General features: G+C 38.5%; 1 protein-coding gene across 3 annotated transcripts in view; it reads right to left on the minus strand.

Moving 5' to 3' along the window:
* The window catches only part of SOX2 (SRY-box transcription factor 2), a 675778-nt gene that overhangs the window by 483490 nt on the left and 171171 nt on the right, over positions 1-21117 (minus strand). For 2 of the 3 annotated variants that reach the window (XM_032339957.1, XM_032339948.1), the window contains exon 4: positions 2368-2438. The gene's annotated coding sequence lies outside the window, so the exon portion shown is untranslated. Of the gene's footprint in view, positions 1-2367; positions 2439-2690; positions 2707-21117 lie in introns of those variants that run through there. The other variant, XM_032339967.1, reaches the window with a different exon arrangement.

Below are 21117 nucleotides of genomic sequence, written 5' to 3' on the forward strand. Positions count from 1 at the left end.
AGTTCCTAACATAAAGCCCAAGGCACTTTTTATTTTACATAAAGGAAAACAAAACTTTTAAATCAATACAGATGCTTTAGACGCTTAACAAGTGTGTTCGTTTTTTCCTTTCCTCAGAGAACTTCTAAAGACACCACAAAGATCTGGACTTTTAAACATTCTAGGAGTCGTGTTTGTTTGTTTGTTTGCTTGTTTTTTTTGGCTTAGCAAAGGGTGCAATATTATCAGTTGCTATATCTAGAAACACAAGCCCTACAAACAAAAAATTTGGGGAGTTTCCCCTTGCCCTAGTGGTTAGGTAGAAAATATTTAGCTCTCCAGTACCCAAAAATGCCAGGTGCTTACAGGATAATGCTTGTATCTATATATTGAGGGGAAAAGGAAATAGTCATTGCTCCACTAGCAATATCTTTGAAACAGTTAATCCTCGATAAACTGAGCAAGCAGGAACCTTAGCTGATTTTCAGGCCTGATTATCTATTCCTTAACATGTCTTTACACACAGGCTTTATAACTATATCAAGATAAAATATCTCTAGCTTTTACCAAAAGTATTTAATAATAAAGCAAAGAGAAATTTGGCAAAATGCTTTTAAGATTGACTAGATATGAAACAAGTAAGCAAAAGACAAAGTATTACTGCCAGGTACTAATATGGATTAGCAAAAACAACAATGACACTACTAAATAATAAACTTTTTTTAAAAGCTAAGAAAAGCAACAATTTTAACAACAAGCTTAATTTACATAAAAGGGAATGAAATCAATATTACGAGAAAAAACTGCATAAATGGTATAATTAATTATATCTCTCGAACAAAAGATCTTTATAATGTGCTTCTATCAATCTAAGATTGTAGGCAATGATTATGATGGCACCATACAGATTATCTAGAACATCATGTCCATGCAGACAACACAACCATCCAACTTGTTTTCACAGGAACAAACCACACTTAGATCCATCAAGAAGGGCACCGATTAGTTTTAACTCTTCTCTCTCCCACCCACTCCTCAGGTTTTAATTATCTGTTGTATAGCAACTGTTGTAAATTATGGGTAACAACAACCTGGGAACTTCAATACCAATATAAACCAATACCCCACTGCCACCTTCTTGGCAGTTTGCCATGTGTGCTATTTTAAAGTTAGGCATTAGGAGGCAGCAAATGGCTCAAAACCACAGGCAAAGATAAATATTGTAGGAAGTTGGAAAAGAGACCCAAAGCTGCAAAGGCAGAGAAAACAGACCTCATCTTAAACACAGACTTCCAGGAAGTCTCATAACAAATTTAGATTTGTTACGAGGAACAGCTAGAAGGGAAAAGGGTTTGGCTTTCGTGGACAGCGCTGTAAAACTATCTGGAATCCATTCCCCATTTCTACAGCTCTAAGAAAGGCAGATGGTCGTCTGAAGGGTTAAACAATACAAGTCTTCGTTTCATTTAATCTTGTTTTGTTTCTTGGCTCCAGAAACAAAGGTCTCATGGTTGCCTACCTGGAATTCTCAGGTTACACCTGCAATGCCTATGTTAAATGCATATGCTGTTGAAGCCATCACTGAGACATTAGAACTGATTCCATCCCACATCCCTTCATTCTGACTAAGGCATTTGCATATTTAAAACATGCACCATAGTTACTTAGAAATGCCAATGCTGCATCTACATTAAAAAAAAAAATCCTTGTGACATGTGCTCTAATTCCAAGAACTATGTCTTCATATAACACATATCTGTCTTATTTTGGGGAAGATGAAAACAGACTTTTTACTTTCCTAAGGGAGAAAATATCTCTAAATGAAGCATTGTTATTTTAGTTAGAATGCTTGACTGAATTATAAGACATGTAGCTTAAACCACCTTAAAAACTCTTGCCTCTCTCTGGATATTTATTTTAAAAAAATAAACTCATGTAATTTACAGAAGAATTTTATTTCAAGCACAAATAGAAAAGTCTTTAGAAAATATGACTGCTAGGGATCAAAACTATAAATGTGTGAGGAAGATTGTGTGTTGTATAAAAAAAGAAAACTTAACATCTCCGAAGATAGTTCCCTACAATTTTTGCATTGTTTCTTAAACTGTTCTGCTAAGAATGCATATATTATGTGCCATACAATACTTAGCTATCAGAATATACAGGATAGAGCAGTAATGAAAAACACATTCAGTATTATGATAATAATATTGTGATAAACAGTTAAACCAAACCAAAAGTAACTGCTATCAAAAAATGCAAATGCTCCACAAAACCTCTTTTCCATCTAGGCATGCATGATGATTCCAAACTCCTCCAATAACCAAATTTCAGTTTTATTACAACTGACTATTAAAGTAATTGAAGAAAATATCACACATTACTTACTGTTTCTGAGATTTCTATGCCATCCTTCTGAATTCAAAGGGGATGAAGAAGAATTACTGCCACAAGGAAATCTAGCAGGCAAAAAGAGGAAAAATAGCAAGTATTAGTTGTCTGAAATACTAACGTCTTCAGGTTTTCTTGAGGTACTTCCCACAAGATCCCAAAGCAAAGAAGAAAAAGGAAAAGTTGGAGAAAAACATCACACACATCCCAAGCCGACTTTCTCCACAAACCCATGCAGCTCCAAACTTTAAAGTAAAGGCTCAAATTATTGAGCATCCTGATTGAGCAAATATCCGACCTCGGTATCACTGGTTACGTACACAATTTCAGTAAGACGAATGCATCTCCAAAATTACGGTTACTTTAATGTATTATCCAGATTTTCCCCCTGTTTCTCTCTCTTTCTCCCTTTTCCATTCACATTTTTCTTCCTACAAAATGCACATAGGTCTGTTCTTCCTTGTACCCTGAGTCAGGCCTGGCTTTGAAATGCATTTCAATCTCTCAACACAGACTGCTTTCATTGCATTTAGAGTCCCACTAAGGCCCAGCTTTAAAAGCTACTGATTCTTTTTTTCTTTAGCCTTCCTCACAAAGGAAGGGTATTTTGTAAATTACCAGCTCGTTCAGATCAACAAAAGGTACTTTCATAGAAAGCCCCATTTGATTTTGCTCAAATTTGATTACAAGGATGGAGAAAAGGAAAGGAAGTCAAAAAGAAAAACCCCAGATGGCTTTTTCATTCATCTCAGTGAATGAGCTTTATCTGTGCCTTTTGAAACTGTAGCAGTGGAAAAGCATTTCTGTTGGCTTAAAAAACTTGACAAAAATTATTGGTTTGCCATTTCTCATGTAACAGCCATTGGGAACTGGATGAAAAGACTTTTTCATGGGATCGCCTGCTTGGATCAAAATAATGGAGATTAGGTATTTCATTATAAATTACAGTGGGAGATAGAGCAGGCTGTCATATTAATAGCAACCTGCTCATGGCCTTCAATGGTAGCTATTCTCCTAGACAAAGGACCAAGGGGGTTGTCTATTGAACTTGTACTTTAGGCCTGATCAATTTTCTATCATCAAGGCAAAAGGTGAGATGACTAACAAAGGAATTCACACATGAGTGACCTCATAAGCCTACAGATAAAACAGCTTAAAGAAGGAAAATACATCCTGAAATTATGGATGATAAACTATATAAAGAAGAAGAAGACGAGTCTGAGAGCAGGAAAAGGAAAGAGCAATGGTCTATAATTCTCCTCTCTCTTCTTGGCCAAATGGACACATTAAAAGCTACTTGTTTTCAGCTGCAGATAATTGCAGCATTTGGGTTGCAGTGGTCGGCTCTAAATCCTTCAGACCACTTTTTTTTTCCTCAGCACAGCTCCAGTCATTTCGCTCTTAACAACAGCATTGTGTTCAAGACAAAGCTTCTAGCAAGAGTTACACTTAAAAATAAAAACTAAAAAGAATCACAAGCAACACAGGCTTCCAGATATTAGACTCTGCATTTGTTATTTGCTTCAGGTTTCCAGCCTCTCGCCTGCCTCTCGTACACTGAATTGGAATCTAAAGCTTTTCAAAGACTAAGCTGTACCTGAGACTAAAAGACAGAATCTTAACAAAGCAGAATGAAACGTGCGATTCCATGAAGACTTCTGGAAGAGAGTGAAGATAAAATACTAATCCAAAGAACTAGAGCAGGACAGGTGATTAATTTTCATCCAATCACAAGATATAATTTAGATTCCAAATTGAAGTTGTCCAAATCATTGTAGAAATTGCTAAAATTGTCTTCCCTGCTATATTTCCATGGAATTTTCTTCAACTTTTCTTTTAAAAAATAATAATTGGCATTTCTGCCTTCATGTCTCAGTGTTCCTTGAATTCAGGATTGTAACAGAGAATTTATGCTCCAGAGATAAAGCCCAGGTTACCAAAGGTTACTGTTACCTGGAGATGCAGATACTCTGTAAAATTCTGCATACTACATAAAACTAATGCATAGTAAAAATATATGTGAGCTCGGCGCCTGCCTCACTCAGTCTGTTAAGTGTCTGCCTTCAGCTCAGATTATGGTCTCAGGGTCCTGGGATTGAGTCCCTCATTGGGCTCTCTGCTCAGCAGGGAGTCCGCTGCTTCTTCCTCTGCCCCTTCCACTGGCTTGTGCCCTCTCTCTCTCAGATAAATAAATAAGTTAAAAAAAAATACTTGTAGGCGCCTGGGTGGCTCAGTGGGTTAAGCCACTGCCTTCGGCTCAGGTCATGATCTCAGGGTCCTGGGATCGAGTCCCGCATCAGGCTCTCTGCTCAGCAGGGAGCCTAATTCCCGCGCTCTCTCTCTCTGCCTGCCTCTCCATCTACTTGTGATTTCTCTCTGTCAAATAAATAAATAAAATCTTAAAAAAAAAAATACTTGTGAGCAGGATATATTTTTAGTATGCTGAGGTTTTTTTTTAAAAACCAAAGAGTAGTATAAGATTATTAATATAAAAGGACTTCCAACTGCCTAAAAGTTTGAGAAAATACCATAAATATCACCTGTGACAGCAGCTGTAAAAATAAGGCTAAATTTGAAAAGGCACTCTGGACAGGTGTAATGACCCGCCAAATCTTGGGTACAAGCAGTCTCAGTACACACTCACCCATGTAGTAGTGATGACATAAGGAAGGTCATTTATATGTAGTTTAATAAAACGATATAGTATAATTTGAGGCATATATACAAATGATTCTGAATTTGTATAAAATTGTCCTTTGTTTTTTTAGAAGAACCTTGGATCCCTCAACTATTTGAACTATTCAGAGGGACCTCAAAGTTATTAATGAGGAATTAAACAACACTGGTTGAAGCCATTGTGCAGGAAAGCTCCTCTTATTAGTGGTGTAAATGTGGATGGGTGTAAGTTTCCAGAGGGTAACTGGCCAGCATTCTTCAAAAGTTTAAAAGCCCTCATAACTCTTGGCCTAGTTATTCCCCCTTTAGGAATCTTCTGAGTAGAAACCATCAAAAATGCAGATAAGGATTTTGTTTTCCACAAAGATACTTATACAGTGAGTTATATAGTAACAGGACAGTGGTTAGGATTACAAATTCTAGAGCCAGACTAGCTGAGTTTCAATTACAATTTGACCAACTTCCAATTACAACCTTATAACTTTGGTAATTAACCTCTGTATCTCTCACTTTTCTTACCTATAAAATGGGGATTTTTAAAGTGTGTTATGAGAATTAAATGAGTTAATATATATAAAGCACTTAAAAGGTGACTAACACAGTTAAATACTAAATAAGTATTAGATATTGTTATTATTATAAATATTCAAAATCTGGAAAATTATTAACTCAACTGTAATAAATAAATACAATAGAATGCAGTATGCCAATTTGGGATGTTTCTTAATGACATGGAAAAATAATCATACTTAGTGAAAAATTTAGTATTCAAAAATCTATATTACATGACTTCAACTATATCATATTTATGTGCATTAAGTGGCAATAGTATTTATTCCTGAATAATGTAGTTTCAAGTGATATTGATTTCTTCTATAGTTTTTTAATCTTTAGATTTTGAATGAAAATTTTTAATTAAAAAATTTTTTAATTTTTAAAATATTTTTTAAAAATCCTTTTAAAAAAGATTTTATTTATTTATTTGAGAGAGAGAGAGCATAAGCAGGGGGAGGAGAAGGGGCAGAAGGTGAGGGAGAAGCAGACACCTTGCTGAAAAGGGAGCCTGATGTGGGCCTCGATCCCAGGATCTGAGCCCAAGGCAGATGCTTAACCAACTGAGCTAACCAGGCACCTCCCCAAAATTCTTATTTTTATAAGAGTTAGTTTATGAAGAAATAGAACTAGGAGGGGCCCCAAAGAGCACGCAGTGTTTATCCAATAGAGATAGACCAGGACATGGGGAAAGTCAGAACCTAGTTCTTAGTTCTTAGCCCTAAGATCTGGAGATGAGATATGCTTCAATAACTGAGAACTAAGCTTGAACTCTAAAATCCAAAAAGCGAAATCCAAGTATAATATATCCACAAAATTCCCACCTGAAGAAGCTGCAATTATGTGGGTTACCAAAGGTGTCTGAAATAAGAGAATCCAGCAAAATGACTCAGGGATGAACTCGGGGAGATACACACATGCCAACATACACAGGATATATGTAACACAAAAAACTTTGATTCAGTTAGGGACAAAAGACAAAGCCAAGGAACCATAAACATAAGAGTTTTCAACAACAGGGCCAGAGGAGTGACCTAATCAATTGCAGTGGCAGCTACATATAGAAACTGTAGGGTACAACCGAGGAAAAGACTCTTTATGGGAATGTCTAGAAAGGGGACTAAAGGCCAAGAAGTAGGCAGTTGTTGCTTTCCCTCTTCCTATCCATGGGGAGCTAGAACCTGAAGACAGAAAGACAAGTGTATGGAAGAGCAGAACCCTGCCCCCAACCCCACTAGGCCTTTTGACAAGCCTGAACTAGGGGGTAGGGGAGTTGGGGGAAGGGCAGAAAAATGGGGGAGCCTAGTAATTGGGCTTTTTTAGCCTTTAGTAACTAACAACGACTGGAAGTTACCAAAATCTCCCAAGGTATTATTAAGAATCAGGAATGTTGCATCACCACTTCCTTTGTGGAGCATAACAAATAGCATGGAGGACATGGGTACTTAGAGTGGAGAAGGGAGTTGGGGGAAATTGGAAGGGGAGGTGAACCATGAGAGACTATGGACTCTGAAAAACAATCTGAGGGTTTTGAAGGGACGGGGGGTGGGAGGTTGGGGTATCAGGTGGTGGGTATTATAGAGGGCACAGATTGCATGGAGCATGGGGTGTGGTGCAAAAATAATGAATACTGTTATGCTGGAAATAAAAATATATATATATATAAAAAAAAAAAAAGAATCAGGAATGTGACAGAGCATAGCTGAAGGTAAAGAAAGCAGAACTGAATTACTGAGTATATGACTTACATGTGTATTATGCCTTTACTGCAAGAAAAAGTGTCAAAGCTAAGTGCTAGAACTTTTGAAGAAACTTCAGTTAATAAGGAGCAACATTCAAGAATATGAATATGCCATATGATCCAAAAATTCCATTTCTGGATATATATCCAAAAGAATTGAAAACAGGGACTCAAATAGATACATTCATGTTTATAGCAGCATTATTCACAATAACCTAAAGGTAGAAGAAACTCAAGGATCCATAGACAGATGAATGGATAAACAAAATGTGGTATATGTGATGGAACATTATTTAGTCTTTTTTTTTTATTAAAGATTTTTTTTTTTTATTTGACAGACAGAGATTACACGTAGGCAGAGAGGCAGGCAGAGAGATAGAGAGAGGAGAGAGGAGGAAGCAGGCCCCCTGCTGAGCAGAGAGCCCGATGCGGGACTCGATCCCAAGACCCTGAGATCATGACCTGAGCCGAAGGCAGCGGCTTAACCCACTGAGCCACCCAGGCGCCCCATTATTTAGTCTTAAAAAGGAAATTCTGATACATGCTACAACATGGATGATTATTGAAGATATTATGCTAACTGAAATAGGCCAGATGCAAAAGGACAAATACTGTATGATTCTACTTACATGAGGTACTTATAGTAGTCAAACTCAAAGAAACAGAGTAGAATGGTGGTTGCCAGAGGCTGGGGGAAAGGTAAATTTAGAGTTATTGTTTAATAGGTACAGAGTTTCAGTTTTGCAAGATAAAAAAGAGTTTTGAAGATGGATGGTGGTCATAGTTGCACAATGAAGTGGATTTACTTAAGACCACTGAGCTTTACAATTTAAAATTATTAAAATGGTGAATTTCATGTTAGACATCTTTTACAAGTTTTAAAAGAATATGAAAAAATACAATAAATAAAATTTTTAAAAGAATATGAAAATATTGCTTCCTGAACTCCAACTCTTTCATCTTATTATCATCCAATGGCAAGGAGAGGACAGAGAAGAAAAGGTAGGGGAAGAGGAAGGGAGACAGTGAGAGAAAGAGAGAGAGAGAGAAAAGGGCTGCTATGTTCAGTTAGTTGTGCAATCTGTACAGTTCACCCAGAGACCATGGTGGGGAAAATGTGGGTAACTCCTGCCAGGAGTTAGGCTGACCAAGTGGTAGGTCCTAGGGCTGTACTTTAATAGCAGGGAGGAAGGGTGCAATTTTGTGACTCATCCACCCAGAAGGAATATCTTTTATTAATCTGTGGTTGGCACTGCATGTGTCAACAGGCCATGGAAGGAAGCCAGATTGCTATGTGGACAGATTAAGAATGATAATTTAGATTGCGTGGCAGGGTTGGTTATGTGCTCTTTACCAATTAATTGGCCACCAACTCCCTGGGATAACCTTTTGCTTAGGAGTTTCATCATTGTCTTCTTCATAAGCTCTTCCCTGTCATCAAAAAAACCAGCAGTATCTCACGCACCAAAGCTTATGCTATGATATGAATAAAATAATATGTAATATATAATTTGGCTTCTTTAAATGAGGCAAGATAAATTGACTACAGGTCTAAAACACATGCTTTTCACTTTTCAGAACTATAGGGAACCCCATTCTTTTTTTTTTTTTTTTAAGAATTTATTTATTTATTTGACAGAGAGAGATCACAAGTAGGCAGAGAGGCAGACAGAGAGAGAAAGGAGGAAGCAGGCTCCCCGCTGAGCAGAGAGCCCAATGCGGGACTCGATCCCAGGACCCTGGGATCATGACCCGAGCCGAAGGCAGTGGCTTAACCCACTGAGCCACCCAGGCGCCCCTAGGGAACCCCATTCTTATACCACTTGTCTGTGGATGGTATTTAAAATTTACATTTTTAACCCTGACTTTCCACCCAAATTAATGCCATATTTCACGTAAGCTACAGGACATTTCTAAATATACCCAGAATATCTATTTGCCCCATCCAAAAAAAAACAGCTCCCATTCCCAACTTCTCTGACTTTGTTCATGTGTGACCCTAAGTGCCCAGACCCATCATATTGGCAATATATTTGAATCCTTTCTTTTTGTTGTGCCTTACAATCAATATGGGTCCATTGATTCCTTGACATGTATATCCAGACCTTCCAAATCTTTCATAAGGTCATATACAGTCCTGAAAATGTAATAGTTTCTTTGTGTTCTTTAATTGATCCTCTTGTCTTCTCTCTCTATGGCCTCATTTCAGGAAGAGCAGTGATTCCCTTGATTAACTCTCACTGTCTATCAACTTGTTTACTCATCTTTGTTGAAACTCTCCCTCTGTGGCTTCTTGGACTCCAGCCACTTCCCTGATTCTCCAATCCCTTCAGTTCTGTGTTCCTGACTCCACCAACTTCAGTGAGGGACTCTCCCCCATCCCTAAACAGCTCTTTGACTCGATCTTCTTCATACTACACATCTCTGGCCACCTCTCCCTCTTCAGGATCACCTATGATCTGTATGTCAATGACTCCCAAATCCACCCTCCAGCACCAATTGTAAAGCCAGCTTAACTTCAAGTTCAGTATGTAAAACTTAACCTTACTGTCTTCCACAACTCTGCAAGGAATGAGGAAGCAAGTGAGAGAGTGAGAGAGGAAAGTAGGGGAGACAGAGAGAGAGAGATAGGGATAGAGGGAGAAAGAAAGAGAGATAAGAGAGAGAGCCCAAACATGCATTTGTCCCTTTCTAAACTCTTTAAAGATTTATTTTAGAGAAAGAAAGAGAGAGAGAGCAAATAGGCAGAGGGGCAGAGGAAAAGAGAGAGAGAGAGAAAATCTCAAGGAGCCTACCCACTGAGCTTGGAGCATGATGTAGGACTTCTTCTCACCACCCTGAGATCATGACCTGAGCCAAAATCAAGAGCCTGACAGTCAACTGACTGAGCCACCCAAATTACCCCCCACTGTTTCTAGAATGGTAAAGTTTCTCAAGCAACAAATATCCATTCTTGTTGGTTCTTCTGTCTCAGCCTCTAATTAATCACCAAATCCTCCAAGTTACATCTTACAAATCTCCCTATGGTTTCTCCTTTCCTTCTCAATTGAACGTGTATTATTCTAATTAGGATCTGAAGCAGTGATGACTTAAGCAACTACAGTAACCTCCAAACTGGGCTTCCTCCCTAATCCTCAAAATTCATCCTCTACCTGGCCATTACAATGATGTTTTTAAAGGAACAATCCACCCATGTCATTACTCTTATTAGCCCTTTCAATGGTACCCAATGCTGTAGACCCTTACAAATCAAAATGCATCACCTGGAACCTTGTTAGAAATGCAGAAACTGGGACCTTACTCCAAGTCTAATGAATCAGAACTGCAGCTTAACAAGACCTCCAGGTGATTCATATAGCCATTCAACTTTGAGAAGTACTGGTCTAAAGAACAAAGTACTATTATTATAACTTCACCCATATGTTCTTCACAACCTTCACAAACTGTTGTTCATCTATCTTCCCAATTTCAACTTGAGACCCCTCCCCTCCACACCACCTTTTCTGCCTGAGGATCTTTGTACAAGTCATTCTTTGCCCAGAACACCTTTTCCTACATTATTTGACAATATCTGACTCATTTCTTAAGAGTTAGCCTAAATGTCACATCTTCTTAACACCTGTCAAGACCAGAAATTTTATTTCAGGAGAATAAAAAAGAATAGGCAATGTTAGGAAATAGTACTTCCTAAGTACTTTCATGAAAAATTTTTTTAATTTTATGTGTACAGATGCATATTGATCATGGTCTACAATGCATATTTTTTACTACAAATAAAAAGCAAAAAAAAAAAAAATGCCTTCTCTAAATTTGGATGTTTTGTCAGGAAGGCCTCAGAATTTTGTCATATGTGCATAGAACTTTATAAAAATTATTGGATTTTATAAAACTAAATTTTTGCATGTCTATTTTCTCATCATACCTTGAGTTACTTCAGGGTCAGAGCTATAACTTTTCCACTTTTGAAAATCCAAATCCTAATATAATCAATGTTTACACAATGAATAGATAAACTACAGGATTAATTAATTAAGTCCACTACTGTTCAGGAAAAGATAAGGAGTTTCTGGTGTTGAGGCAGGGAGTAACAGGCAGACAAGAGTCACACCTTCAGAAGGTGGTCCAGGGTCCAAGAAAAGGCTTCAGCTAAACTGACTTCAAATTTGAATCCCTGCTTTGTCCCTTACGACTGTGTCAACTTGAACAACTTACTTAACCTCACAGTCTCAACTTTCTCCTCTGAAAAAGAGTATTTTATATATTGAATTTTCCAAGTGGTATGATAAATGAGATAATGTGCATGATGTACTTAACACATTCTCTAGAACAAAGTAAGTGCACTGTAATTCTTTATTGGTAGAAGAATTAAATATCATAGGTGCTCCTGGGTGGCTCAGTGGGTTAAGCCTCTGCCTTCGGCTAGGGTCACGATCTCAGGGTCCTGGGATTGAGCCCCGCGTCAGGCTCTCTGCTCAGCAGGGAGTCTGCTTCCCTTCCTCTCTCTCTCTGCCTGCCTCTCTGCCTGCTTGAAGTATCTGTCTGCCAAATAAATAAATAAAATATTTTTTAAAAAAGAATTAAATATCATAATATTTGCCACAGATCTGTGACACTGTAGGCATTCACAAACACTAATGATTGTAGTTGGGCAATTTATTGGGATTTTTAATATGACAGAATAACCTACTGAAAAATAATAAAATAATCACATTTTCCATAATAATTATAAATAATTACATGAGTATGTGTTTATATCAATTAATATAAATATTTATATAAAAATTAATTTAAAATTTTCTTATTTTAACTTGGGATTAAAAATGGGACTCCCCATTCCCCACAGGAGAGTATCTTACTTTAATTCCATTTTCTAATGCACATTTCACTTTTAATTATTATATAATCTTTAATCATATGTTTATTATTTAGCATCTGTTTCCTCAACCAGAATATAGGCTGCATAAAGAAAGAAATACTGTCTGCTTTGATTACCAAGCACCTACATTAGTACCTGACAGACAGTAGGGAGAGTAAGCACTAAAAATGTATTTGCTGAGTAAATGGATTATCAGCTAAGCCTTTATGTCCTTCAAATATAGACTTGCCTTGGTCTGAGAGGGAGTTAAGAGTCTTCTCTCGGGGAGGAGTCAAGATGGCGGAGAAGTAGCAGGCTGAGACTATTTCAGCTAGCAGGAGATCAGCTAGATAGCTTATCTAAAGATTACAAAAACCTGCAAATCCATCGGCAGATGGAAGAGAAGAAGAACAGCAATTCTGGAAACAGAAAAACAACCACTTTCTGAAAGGTAGGACTGGCGGAGACGTGAATCCAAAGCGACGGGGAGATAGACCCCGGGGGGAGGGGCTGGCTCCCGGCAAGTGGCGGAGCAACGGAGCACAAAATCAGGACTTTTAAAAGTCTGTTCCGCTGAGGGACATCGCTCCAGAGGCTAAACCAGGGCGAAGCCCACGCAGGGTCAGCGTGGCCTCAGGTCCCACAGGGTCACAGAAGGATCGGGGGTGTCTGAGTGTTGCAGAGCTTGCAGGTATTGGAACGGGAAAACCGGCTACAGAGACAGAGCCAACAGTAAGCTCACAGCTCGGTGTTACCTTGAACCAGCCACAGGCTTGGTGAGCTCGAGCGCGGCCGGAGGTCAGGCAGACAGGAGTAACTGGGCGCTGTTCTCTGAGGGTGCACTGAGGAGTGGGGCCCCGGGCTCTCGACTCCTCCGGGCCAGAGACCAGGAGGCCGCCATTTGTATTCCCGTCCTCCAGAACTCTACAGAAAGCGCTCAGGGAACAAAAGCTCCTGAAAGCAAACCCGGGCGGATTACTCAGCCCAGCCCCTGGTAAGGGCGGTGCAATTACTCCTGGGGCAAAGACACTTGAGAATCACTACACCAGGCCCCTCCCCCAGATGATCAACAAGAAATCCAGCCAAGATCAAGTTAACCTACCAAGGAGTGCGGTTTCAATACCAAGGAGAGCAGCAGAATGCCAAAGGAGGAGAAAGCAAAGCACGGAACTCATGGCTTTTTCCCTGTGATTTTTTTTAGTCTTGCAGTTAATTTGATTTTTTTCTTTTTCATTTTTTGTTTTTTTTTTTTCCTCGCCTTCTGGTAAATTTTTTTTTAACTTTTACCCTTTTCTTTTTTAACGTTTTTTAACTAGTTTATCTAATATATTTATTTTTTCTTTTTTATATTTTTCTTTATTCGTTTTCTTTTTTTTTTAATTCTTTTCTTTTCTTTTTTTTTTCTTTTTTTTTCTTTCTTCCTTTTTGAACCTCTTTTTATCCCCTTTCTCCCCCCTCACGATTTGGGATCTCTTCTGATTTGGTTAAAGCATATTTTCCTTGGGTTGTTGCCACCCTTTTAGTATTTTACTTGCTCCTTCATATACTCTTATCTGGACAAAATGACAAGACGGAAAAATTCACCACAAAAAAAAGAACAAGAGGCAGTACTGAAGGCTAGGGACCTAATCAATACAGACATTGGTAATATGTCAGATCTAGAGTTCAGAATGACAATTCTCAAGGTTCTAGCCGGGCTCGAAAAAGGCATGGAAGATATTAGAGAAACCCTCTCGGGAGATATAAAAGCCCTTTCTGGAGAAATAAAAGAACTAAAATCTAACCAAGTTGAAATAAAAAAAGCTACTAATGAGGTACAATCAAAAATGGAGGCTCTCACTGCTAGGATAAATGAGGCAGAAGAAAGAATTAGTGATATAGAAGACCAAATGAGAGAGAATAAAGAAGTTGAGCAAAAGAGAGACAAACAGCTACTGGACCATGAGGGGAGAATTCGAGAGATAAGTGACACCATAAGATGAAACGACATTAGAATAATTGGGATTCCAGAAGAAGAAGAAAGAGAGGGGGAGCAGAAGGTATACAGGAGAGAATTATTGGGGAGAATTTCCCCAATATGACAAAGGGAACGAGCATCAAAATTCAGGAGGTTCAGAGAACGCCCCTCAAAATCAATAAGAATAGGCCCACACCCCGTCACCTAATAGTAAAATTTACAAGTCTCAGTGACAAAGAGAAAATCCTGAAAGCAGCCCGGGAAAAGAAGTCTGTAACATACAATGGTAAAAATATTAGATTGGCAGCAGACTTATCCACAGAGACCTGGCAGGCCAGAAAGAGCTGGCATGATATTTTCAGAGCACTAGACGAGAAAAACATACAGCCAAGAATACTATATCCAGCTAGGCTGTCATTGAAAATAGAAGGAGAGATTAAAAGCTTCCAGGACAAACAAAAACTGAAATAATTTGCAAACACCAAACCAGCTCTACAGGAAATATTGAAAGGGGTCCTCTAAGCAAAGAGAGAGCCTACAAGTGGTAGATCAGAAAGGAACAGAGACCATATACAGTAACAGTCACCTTACAGGCAATACAATGGCACTAAATTCATATCTCTCAATAGTTACCCTGAATGTTAATGGGCTAAATGCCCCTGTCAAAAGACACAGGGTATCAGAATGGATAAAAAAACAATACCCATCTATATGTTGCCTCCAAGAAACTCATTTTAAGCCCGAAGACACCTCCAGATTTAAAGTGAGGGGGTGGAAAAGAATTTACCATGCTAATGGACATCAGAAGAAAGCAGGAGTGGCAATCCTTATATCAGATCAATTAGATTTTAAGCCAAAGACTATAATAAGAGATGAAGAAGGACACTATATCATACTCAAAGGGTCTGTCCAACAAGAAGATCTAACAATTTTAAATATCTATGCCCCCAACGTGGGAGCAGCCAACTATATAAACCAATTAATAACAAAATCAAAAAACACATCAACAATAATACAGTAATAGTAGGGGACTTTAACACTCCCCTCACTGAAATGGACAGATCATCCAAGCAAAAGATCAGCAAGGAAATAAAGGCCTTAAACGACACACTGGACCAGATGGACATCACAGATATATTCAGAACATTTCATCCCAAAGCAACAGAATACACATTCTTCTCTAGTGCACATGGAACATTCTCCAGAATAGATCACATCCTCGGTCCTAAATCAGGACTCAACCGGTATCAAAAGATTGGGATCATTCCCTGCATATTTTCAGACCACAATGCTCTAAAGCTAGAACTCAACCACAAAAGGAAGTTTGGAAAGAACCCAAATACATGGAGACTAAACAGCATCCTTCTAAAGAATGAATGGGTCAACCGGGAAATTAAAGAAGAATTGAAAAAAATCATGGAAACAAATGATAATGAAAATACAACGGTTCAAAATCTGTGGGACACAACAAAGGCAGTCCTGAGAGGAAAATATATAGCGGTACAAGCCTTTCTCAAGAAATAAGAAAGGTCTCAGGTACACAACCTAACCCTACACCTAAAGGAGCTGGAGAAAGAACAAGAAAGAAACCCTAAGCCAAGCAGGAGAAGAGAAATCATAAAGATCAGAGCAGAAATCAATGAAATAGAAACCAAAAAGACAATAGAGCAAATCCACAAAACTAGGAGCTGGTTCTTTGAAAGAATTAATAAAGTTGATAAACCCCTGGCCCGACTTATCAAAAAGAAAAGGGAAAGGACCCAAATAAATAAAATCATGAATGAAAGAGGAGAGATCACAACTAACACCAAAGAAATACAAACTATTATAAGAACATACTATGAGCAACTCTACGCCAACATATTTGACAATCTGGAAGAAATGGATGCATTCCTAGAAACATATAAACTACCACAACTGAACCAGGAAGAAGTAGAAAGCCTGAACAGACCCATAACCAGTAAGGAGATTGAAACAGTCATTAAAAATCTCCAAACAAACAAAAGCCCAGGGCCAGACGGCTTCCCGGGGGAATTCTACCAAACATTTAAAAAAGAACTAATTCCTATTCTCCTGAAACTGTTCCAAAAAATAGAAATGGAAGGAAAACTTCCAAACTCACTTTATGAGGCCAGCATCACCTTGATCCCAAAACCAGACAAGGATCCCATCAAAAAAGAGAGCTATAGACCAATATCCTTGATGAACACAGATGCGAAAATACTCAACAAAATACTAGCCAATAGGATTCAACAGTACATTAAAAGGATTATTCACCACGACCAAGTGGGATTTATACCAGGGCTGCAAGGTTGGTTCAACATCCGCAAATCAGTCAATGTGATACAACACATCAATAAAAGAAAGAACAAGAACCATATGATACTCTCAATAGATGCTGAAAAAGCATTTGACAAAGTACAGCATCCCTTCCTGATCAAAAGTCTTCAAAGTGTAGGGATAGAGGGCACATACCTCAATATCATCAAAGCCATCTATGAAAAACCCACCGCAAATATCATTCTCAATGGAGAAAAACTGAAAGCTTTTCCGCTAAGGTCAGGAACACGGCAGGGATGTCCATCATCACCACTCTTATTCAACATAGTACTAGAGGTCCTAGCCTCAGCAATCAGACAACAAAAGGAAATTAAAGGCATCCAAATCGGCAAAGAAGAAGTCAAATTATCACTCTTCGCAGATGATATGATACTATATGTGGAAAACCCAAAAGACTCCACTCCAAAACTGCTAAAACTTGTACAGGAATTCAGTGAAGTGTCAGGATATAAAATCAATGCACAGAAATCAGTTGCATTTCTCTACACCAACAACAAGACAGAAGAAAGAGAAATTAAGGAGTCAATCCCATTTACAATTGCACCCAAAACCATAAGATACCTAGGAATAAACCTAACCAAAGAGGCACAGAATCTATACTCAGAAAACTATAAAGTACTCAATGGAAAAATGTTCCATGCTCCTGGATTGGAAGAATAAATATTGTGAAAATGTCTATGCTACCTAAAGCAATCTACACATTTAATGCAATTCCTATCAAAGTACCATCCATCTTTTTCAAAGAAATGGAATAAATAATTCTAAAATTTATATGGAACCAGAAAAGACCTCGAATAGCCAAAGTGTTATTGAAAAAGAAAGTCAAAGTTGGTGGCATCACAATTCCGGACTTCAAGCTCTATTACAAAGCTGTCATCATCAAGACAGCATGGTACTGGCACAAAAACAGACACATAGATCAATGGAACAGAATAGAGAGCCCAGAAATAGACCCTCAACTCTACGGTCAACTAATCTTCGACAAAGCAGGAAAGAATGTCCAATGGAAAAAAGACAGCCTCTTCAATAAATGGTGCTGGGAAAATTGGACAGCCACATGCAGAAAAATGAAATTGGACCATTTCCTTACACCACACACGAAAATAGATTCAAAATGGATGAAGGACCTCAATGTGCGAAAGGAATCCATCAAAATCCTTGAGGAGAACACAGGCAGCAACCTCTTCGACCTCAGCCGCAGCAATATCTTCCTGGGAACATCGCCAAAGGCAAGGGAAGCAAGGGCAAAAATGAACTATTGGGATTTCATCAAGATCAAAAGCTTTTGCACAGCAAAGGAAACAGTTAACAAAATCAAAAGACAACTGACAGAATGGGAGAAGATATTTGCAAACGACATATCAGATAAAGGACTAGTGTCCAGAATCTATAAAGAACTTAGCAAACTCAACACCCAAAGAACAAATAATCCAATCAAGAAATGGGCAGAGGACATGAACAGACATTTCTGCAAAGAAGACATCCAGATGGCCAACAGACACATGAAAAAGTGCTCCATATCACTCGGCATCAGGGAAATACAAATCAAAACCACAATGAGATATCACCTCACACCAGTCAGAATGGCTAAAATCAACAAGTCAGGAAATGACAGAATCTGGCGAGGATGTGGAGAAAGGGGAACCCTCCTACACTGTTGGTGGGAATGCAAGCTGGTGCAGCCACTCTGGAAAACAGCATGGAGGTTCCTCAAAATGTTGAAAATAGAACTGCCTTAGGACCCAGCAATTGCACTTCTGAGTATTTACCCCTAAAGATACAAACGTAGTGATCCAAAGGGGCACGTGCACCCGAATGTTTATAGCAGCAATGTCCACAATAGCCAAACTATGGAAAGAACTTAGATGTCCATCAACAGATGAATGGATCAAGAAGATGTGGTATATATACACAATGGAATACTATGCAGCCATCAAAAGAAATGAAATCTTGCCATTTGCGACAACATGGATGGAACTAGAGCGTATCATGCTTAGCGAATTAAGTCAAGCAGAGAAAGACAACTATCATATGATCTCCCTGACATGAGGAAGTGGTGATGCAACATGGGGGCTTAAGTGGGTAGAAGAAGAATCAATGAAACAAGATGGAATTGGGAGGGAGACAAACCATAAGTGACTCTTAATCTCATAAAACAAACTGAGGGCTGTTGGGGGGAGGGGGGTTGGGAGAAGGGGGTGGGATTATGGACATTGGGGAGGGTATTTGGTTTGGTGAGTGCTGTGAAGTGTGTAAACCTGGTGATTCACAGACCTGTACCCCTGGGAATAAAAATATATGTTTATAAAAAATAAAAAATTAAAAATAAGAGTCTTCTCTCGTGAAAAAGAAAAGAGACAGATGGGACTGCCCACCCCCAAGCCAGCCCTAAAGAGGCCTTTGCTTTAAAAATCCTAGGCCTGTAGATACCATGTCAGTGTTTCAGCAGGGAAAACACAAAGGCAGTGGAATTCCATGGTTGAGGAGGAAAAGTGGCCTCATTCCCGTAAGGTCTGATTCCCTAAATTGAGAGTAGACGAAGTTTTAAATTCTAAGAATGGCTATCATGAACCTAATCGACCTGAGGTGGTAGGACTTTGGAACGGGACAGCCGCAGAATTTACTAAAGGCAATGCTGTCTGTATAGATGAGTACATTCACAAAAATTAACCATTGTTTCCCATGAGGCTTCCTTTTCAGAAAAGGAAAATTTTGTTTCACATTTAATTTAATGCCACACAGAGAAGATAGACAAAATGAAATGTCTTAAGAAAAAAGGCCCAGGGGAGTCCAAGTGGCTCAGTCAGTTAAGGCTCTGCTGCCTTCGGCTCTGGTAATGATCTTAGGGTCCTGAGATCAAGCCCTGAGTTAGGGTCTTTGCTCAGCGGGGAGTCTGCTTCTTTTTCTCCTTCAGCCTGCCCCTCCACCTGCTTGCATGCACTCTTTCTTTCTCTCAAATAAATAAATAAAATCTTTAAAAAAAAAAAAAAGAAAAGAAAAGAGGCCCAAACTATTTAAACTAGGAACCAGTAAAGGAAGTAGAGATATTTAACTTGTTCTAGAGGAATTTCCAGAGGACTCTACAAATATAGAGCTGTAGCTACATAGACATAGATTGTAAGGAAGGTATGGAGGTAAATGTGGAGCTAGATCCTGATATAGATATGGGTGTAGATGCAGATGCACACATTCTCTCATGGAAAAGGGCAACAGATTTGGCTTATTTACCTCCTTAAGTCAAAATGAAATTGATGAATAAAGCTACAGAGAAAATGTTCATAGCAACATATAAAAAAAACTTTCTAGTATTAAAATGGTCCAGAAATGGAATAAAGTCATTTAGGGGATGATCCCTAATACTTAAGACAGAAACTGAACTACTGTTTGGGTTGAAGGTTATAAAGAGAACATGAGCATTTTTTCAGTTTATCTAGATGTCTGTCAAGAAATGTAAAGGGCCTACATGTAAGAAAAGTTAGCCTGCCACAGTTTCATGATGGCTATTAAATAAGAAATGCCTTTTTAAGCTCTTTTATCTCTGTGGTAAGGGTCTCACTGATGTTTCTATTCTTTTCTCAAGCCCAGTGAGTATCCGTCAGATTGTTGCTTTAAATTCTCTGTCAGTCATGCTACTTTCATCTGTTTCACTAAAATCTCTGGCTGTATGGAAGTGCTGAATCACTATATTGTACACCTGAAACTAATGTTACACTGTATGTTAATTAACTGGACTGTAAATAAAAACTTAAAAAGAAAAAAAAAAAGTGCCTGGGTGGCTCAGTTGGTTAACAACTGCCTTTGGCTCAGTCATGATCCCAAGGTCCTGGGATTGGGCTCTGAGCTCAGCGGACAGTTTGCTTCGCCCTCTGCCTGCTGCTCCCCCTGCTTGTGCTCTTTCTTTCTGTGAAATAAATTTTAAAAATCTTTAAAAAAAACTTTAAAAATGCATATTAATATGGAGATCCCTTAAAAAATTAAAAATAGAAATATCATAAGGTCTAGGAATTCCATTACTGAGTATTACCCAAGGAAAACAAAAACACTGATTTGAAAATATATATGCACTCTTAGTTTATTGCAGCATTATTTACAATAGCCAAGATATAGAAGTAGTTTAAGTGTCTACGTTATAGATGAATGGATAAAGATGTGGAATGGACTACTACTCAGCTATAAAAAGAAGTGAGGGGGTGCCTGGGTGGCTTAGTGGGTTAAGCCTCTGCCTTCAGCTCAGGTCATGATCCCAGGGTCCTGGGATCGAGCCCCGCATCGGGCTCTCTGCTCAGCGGGGAGCCTGCTTCCCTTCCTCTTTCTCTGCCTTCCTCTTTCTCTGCCTGCCTCTCAGCCTACTTGTGATCTCTCTCTGTCAAATAAATAAATAAAATTAAAAAAAAAAAAGAAGAAGTGAGATCTCACCATCTGTAACAACATGAACGGACCTAGAGAGCATTATGCTAAGTGAAATGTCAGACCAAGAAAGAAAAATGCCATATTATTTCACTATTATGTGTAATCTAAAAAACAAAACAAATGAACAAACAAATCAACAAAACAAAACAGAAGCAAGACTCATAAACACAGACAACAAACTGGTGGCTACCTGAGAGGAGAAGAAATGGGGGTGGG

Source organism: Mustela erminea, chromosome 1, assembly GCF_009829155.1.
Source record: "Mustela erminea isolate mMusErm1 chromosome 1, mMusErm1.Pri, whole genome shotgun sequence".
Taxonomy (NCBI): Eukaryota; Metazoa; Chordata; class Mammalia; order Carnivora; family Mustelidae; genus Mustela; species Mustela erminea.